Source organism: Chrysochloris asiatica, unplaced genomic scaffold (assembly GCF_000296735.1).
Source record: "Chrysochloris asiatica unplaced genomic scaffold, ChrAsi1.0 scaffold00475, whole genome shotgun sequence".
In the NCBI taxonomy this organism is placed as follows: domain Eukaryota; kingdom Metazoa; phylum Chordata; class Mammalia; order Afrosoricida; family Chrysochloridae; genus Chrysochloris; species Chrysochloris asiatica.
In genome coordinates, this window is record NW_006408993.1 from 632,800 (window position 1) to 639,122 (window position 6,323).

A 6,323-nucleotide genomic window follows, 5' to 3' on the forward strand; every position below is an offset into this window, starting at 1 on the left:
TCTCTGTATGAACATGTTGGACTCATCTGCCTGGTAGCTAGTACTGTGTATATGGAAATGTTGGGCGACTCTGCCATGTAGCTGGCTCTCAATATATGGAAACATTGTATTCATCTGCCTTGTTGCTAGTACCCTGTATATGGAAATGTTGCAGTACTCTGCTAAGGAGCTAGCTCTTCGTATATGGACACGATAGACTCATTTGCCATGTAGCTAATGCCCTCTATATGGAAACGTTGCAGTACTCTGCCATGTAGCTATCTCTCTGTATATGGACATTTTGGACTCGTCTTCCATGTAGCTAGCTCTCTGTACATGGAGATGTTGGACTGATCTGTCTTGTACGTAGCTCTCTGTATATGAAGATATTAGACTTGTTTGCAATGTAGCTAGCTCTCTCTATATGGACTTGTTGGACTCATCATCCATGTAGCCAGCTCTCTGTATATGACATGTTGGACTCATCTGCCTTGTAGCTAGCCCTCTTAATATACATATGTTGGATTCATCTGCCATGTAGCTAGCTCTCAGTATATGGACACCTTGCACTCATCTGCCATGTAGCTAGAACTCTGTATATAGACATGTTGGACTACTCTGCCATGTAGCTAGCTCTTAGAATATGAACATGTTGGAGTCATCTGCCGTGTAGCTAGAACTCTGTATATGGAAATTTTGCACTACTCTGCAATGTAGCTAGCTCTCTGTATATGCACATGATGGACTCATCTGCCATGTAGCTAGATCTCTGTATATGGACATGTTGGACAACTCTGCATTTGGCTAGCTCTCAGTATATGGACACGATGGACGCATCTGCCATGTAGCTAGAACCATGTATATGGAAATATTACACTACTCAGCCATGTACCTAACTCTCTGTGTATGAACACCTTGGATTCATCTGCCATGTAGCTAGAACTCTGTATATGGAAATGTTGCACCACTCTGCCATGTATCTAGCTCTCTCTATATGTACATTTTGAACTCGTCTGTCATGTAGCTAGCACTCTGTACATGAATATATTGGACTGATCTGCCATGTAGGTAGCTCTCTGTATATGAAGATATTGGACTTGTCTGCCATGTAGTTAACCCTCTAAATATACACATGTTGGACTCATCTGCCACGTAGCTAACAATCAGTATATGGACATATTGGACTCATCTGCCATGTAGCCAGCTCTCTGCACATGAACATCTTGGACTCATCTGCCTTGTAGCTAGCCCTCTAAATATACCCATGTTGGAATCATTTGAAAAGTAGATAACTCTCAGTATATGGACATGTTGGGCACATCTGACATGTAGCTAGAACTCTGTATATGGACAAGTTGGACTACTCTGCCACGTAGCTAGCTCTCAATATATGGACACCTTGCACTCAACTGCCATGTAGCCAGAACTCTGTATATGGCAATGTTGCACTACTCTGCCATGTAGCTAACTCTTTGTATATGGACTCCTTGGACTCATCTGCCATGAATCTAATACCTGGTATATGGAAATATTGCAGTACTCTGCCATGTAGCTACCTCTCTGTATATGGACATTTTGAACTCATCTGCCACATAGCTAGGTCTTTGTACATGTATATGTTGGACTAATCTGTCAAGAATGCACTCTCTGTATATGAAGGCATTGGCCTTGTCTGCCATGTAGCTAGCTCTCTGTATATGGACATGTTGGAGTCATCAGTCATGTAGTCAGCTCTCTGTGTCTGGACATGGTGGACTCATTTGACTCGTAGCTAGCCCTCTAAATATACACATGTTGGATTCATCAGCCATGTAGCTAGCTCTCAGTAAATGGACACGTTGGACTCATCGTACACATAGCTAGAACTACGTAAATGGAAATGTTGCACTACTCTGACATATAGCTAGCTCTCTGTATATGGACATTTCGGACTCGTCTGCCATATAGCTAGTTCTCTGTGCATGGATATGTTGGACTGATCTGCCATGTAGGTAGCTCTCTATATATGAACATTTTGGACTTGTCTGCCATGTAGCTAGTTCTCTGTATAAGCACATATTGGACTACTCTGCTATGTAGCTAGTAGTCTGTATATGGACATGTTGGATTACTCTGCCATTTAGCTAGCTCTCTGTATATGTATATTTTGGATTCAACTGACATATAGCTAGCTCTCTGAATATGAACATATTGGACTTATTGGCCATGTAGATACCTTTCATTGCATGGATATGTTGGAATGATCTGCCATGGATGTAGCTCCCTGTATATGAACATATTGGACTTGTCTTCCATGAAGCTACCTCTCTGTATATGGACATGTTGGACTTATCATGCAGGTAGCCATCTCTCTCTGTATGAACATGTTGGACTCATCTGCCTTGTAGTTAGTCCTCTTTATATACACATGTTGGACTCATCTGTCATGTAGCTAACTCTCAGTATAGGAACACGTTGGGCTCATCTGCCATGTAACTAGCTCTCTGTATATGGACATTTTGGATCCATCGGTCATGTAGCTAGCTCTCAGGGGATGGATATGTTGGACTGATCTGCCGTGATGGTAGCTCCCTGTATATGAACATATTGGACTTGTTTTCCATGTAGCTAGCTCTCTGTACATGGATATGTTGGGCTTATCAGCCATGTAGCCATCTCTCTTTCAATGAACATGTTGGACTAATCTACCTTTTAGCTTGTCCTCTATATATACACATACATGTTGGACTCATCTGCCATGTAGCTAAATCTCAGTATATGGACATGTTGGACTCATCTGCAATGTAGCTAACTCTCAGTACTTGGACATGATGGACTAATCTGTCATGTAGCTAACTCTCAGTATATGGACAAATTAGACTCATCTGGCATGCATCTAGAACTCTGTATATAGAAATGTAACACAAGTTAGCCATGAAGCTATGTCTCTGTGTATGGATATTTTGGCTTATCCGTCATGTAGCTAACTCTCTGTGCATGGATATGTTGGACTAATCTGCCATGTAGGTAACTCCCTGTATATGAACATATTGAACTTGTCTTCCATGTAGCTAGATCTGTGTATATGCACATGTTGGGAAACTCTACTCTTTAGCTAGCTCTCTGTATATGGATATTTTGGACTCAGCTGACATGACGCTAGCTCTCTGAATATGAACATATTGGACTCATGAGCCATGTAGCAAGATCTCTATGATCATGTCGGACTCATCTGTCTTGTAGCTAGTCCTCTATATATACACATGTTGGACTCATCTGCCATGTAACTTACTCTCCGTATATGGACATGTTGGACTCTTCTGCCTCGTAGCTAGTATTCTGTATATGGAAATGTTGGACTACATTGTCATGTAGCTAGTTCTCTCTATATTGATATTTTGGACTCTTCTGCCATGTAGCTAGCTCTCTGTATATAGACATTTTGGACTTGTCTGGCATGTAGCTACCTCTCTGTGCATGGATATGTTGGACTGATATGCCATGTAGATAGCGCTTTGTATATGAACATATTGGACTTGTCTGCCATGTAGCTAGCCCTCTGTATATGGACATGTTGGACTCATCAGCCATGTAACAAGCTCTCTCTGTGTGAAGACGTTGGACTCATCTGCTATGTAGCTAGTCTTCTATATGTAAACATGATGTACTCATCTGTCATGTAGCTAACTCTCAGTACATGGACGTGATGGAGTCATCTGCCATGCAGTTGACTCTCAGTATATGGACATGTTGGACTCTTCTGCCATGTAGTTAGAACTCTGTATACGAAAATGTTGCACTACTCTGCCATTAGGTTGCTCTCTGTATACGGACATTTTGTACTCATCTGCCGTGTACCTAGCTCTCAGTGTATGGACATGTTGCATTCATCTGCCATGTAGCTAGCTCTCTGTGCATGGATATGCTGAACTGATCTGCCATGTAGGTAGCTCTCTGTATATGAACAGATTGGACTTGTCTTTCATGTAGCTGTATCTCAATATATGGACATGTTGGACTCATCAGCCATGAAGCCAGGTCTCATTGTATGAATATGTTGGACTCACCTGCTTTGCATCTAGTCATCTATATATACACATGTTGTCCCCATTGCCATGTAGCTAGTACTCTGTATATGCACATGTTGCACTCATTTGTCATGTAGCTAGTACTCTAAATGGAAATGTTGCACTACTCTAACATGTATTTAGCTCTCTGTATATGGACCTTTTGGACTCGTCTGCATATAACTAGCTCCCTGTGCATGGATATTTTGGACTGGTCTGTCATGTAGGTAGCTGTCTGTATATGAACATATTGGACTTTTCTGCCAAGGAGCTGTATTTCTGTATATATATATATGTTGTCCCCATTGCCATGTAGCTAGTACTCTATATATGGACATGTTGGATTCATCAGCCATGTAGCCAGCACTCTCTTTATGTGTATGTTGGCCTCATCTGCTTTGTAGCTAGTCCTCTTTATATACACATGTTGGAACCATCTGCCATGTAGCTAGTACTCTGTATATGTTCATGATGGCCTACTCTGCCATGTAGCTAGCTCTCTGTATATGGACATGTTGGACTCATCTATCATGTAGATAGAACTCTGTATATGGAAATGTTGCACTATTCTGCCATGTAGCTAGCTCTCTGTATATGGATATTATGGACTCGTCTGGCAAGTAGCTAGATCTCTGAGCATGGATATGTTGGACTGATCTGCCATGTAGGTTGTTCTCTGTATATGAACATATTGGACTTGTCTGCCCTGTAGGCAGCTCTCTCTGTATGAACATGTTGGACTAATATGCGTTGTAGCCTGTCCTCTATATATACACATGATGGACTCCTCTGCTATGTAGCTATCTCTCAGTAAACGGACATGTTGCACTCATCTACCATGTAGCTAGTACTCTCTATATGGGCCTGTTGAACTACTCTGCCATGTAGCTAGCTCTCAGTATATGGACACGTTTGACTCATCATACACGTAGCTAGAATTATGTAAATGGAAATGTTGCACTACTCTGATATGTAGCTAGCTCTCTGTATATGCACATTTTGGACTTGTCTGCCACGTAGCTAGTTTTCTGTGCATGGGTACATTGGACAGATCTACCATGTAAATAGCTCGCAATATACGAACATATTCAACTTGTCTGCCATGTAGCTAGCTCTCAGTATATGGACACGTTTGACTCATCATACACGTAGCTAGAATTATGTAAATGGAAATGTTGCACTACTCTGATATGTAGCTAGCTCTCTGTATATGCACATTTTGGACTTGTCTGCCACGTAGCTAGTTTTCTGTGCATGGGTACATTGGACAGATCTACCATGTAAATAGCTCGCAATATACGAACATATTCAACTTGTCTGCCATGTAGCTAGCTCTCTGCATATGGACATTTTGGAACCATCTGCCATGTCGCTAGCTCTCTGTGTATGGACTCTGTGTATGGAATCATAATGTAGCTAGTCCTTTATATATAGACATGTGGGACTCATCTTCAGTGTAGCTGGCTCTCTGTATATGGACATGTTGGACTCATCATCCATGTAGCCATCTCTCTCTTTTTGAACAAGTTGGACTCATCTGCCTTGTAGCTAGTCCTCTATATATACACATGATGGACTCATCTGCCATGTAGCTAACTCTCAGTATATGGACACGTTGGGCTCATCTGCCATGTAGTTAGCTCTCTGTATATAGACATTTGAACTCATTGGTCATGTAGCTAGCTCTCAGTGCATGGATATGTTGAACTGATCTGCCATGTAAGTTTCTCCCTATATATGAACATATTGAACTTGTCTTCCATGTAGCTAGCTCTCTGTACATGGATTTGTTGGACTCATCAGCCATGTAGCCATCTCTCTTTGGATGAACATGTTGGACTAATCTATTTTGTAGCTAGTCCTCTATATATACATGTGTTGGACTCATCTGCTATGTAGGTAAGTGTCAGTATATGGACCTATTGGACTCATCTGCAATGTAGCTAACTCTCAGTATATGGACAGGTTGGACTCATCTGCCATTTGCTAATATTCTATATATGGACATGTTGGACTACTCTGCCATGAAGCTAGCTCTCATTATATGGACACGTTGGACTCATCCCCTATGTAGCTAGATTTCTGTATTTGGAAATGTTGCACTACGCTGGCATTTAGCTAGCTCTCTGTGCATGCATATGTTGGAGTGATCTGCCATATAGGTAGTTCTCTGTAAATGAACATATTGGACTTGTCTGCCATGTAGCTAGCTCTCTGTATATGGACATGTTGGACATATAAGCCATGGGGCCAGCTGTCTGTGTATTAACATGTTGTGCACATCTGCCTTGTAACTAG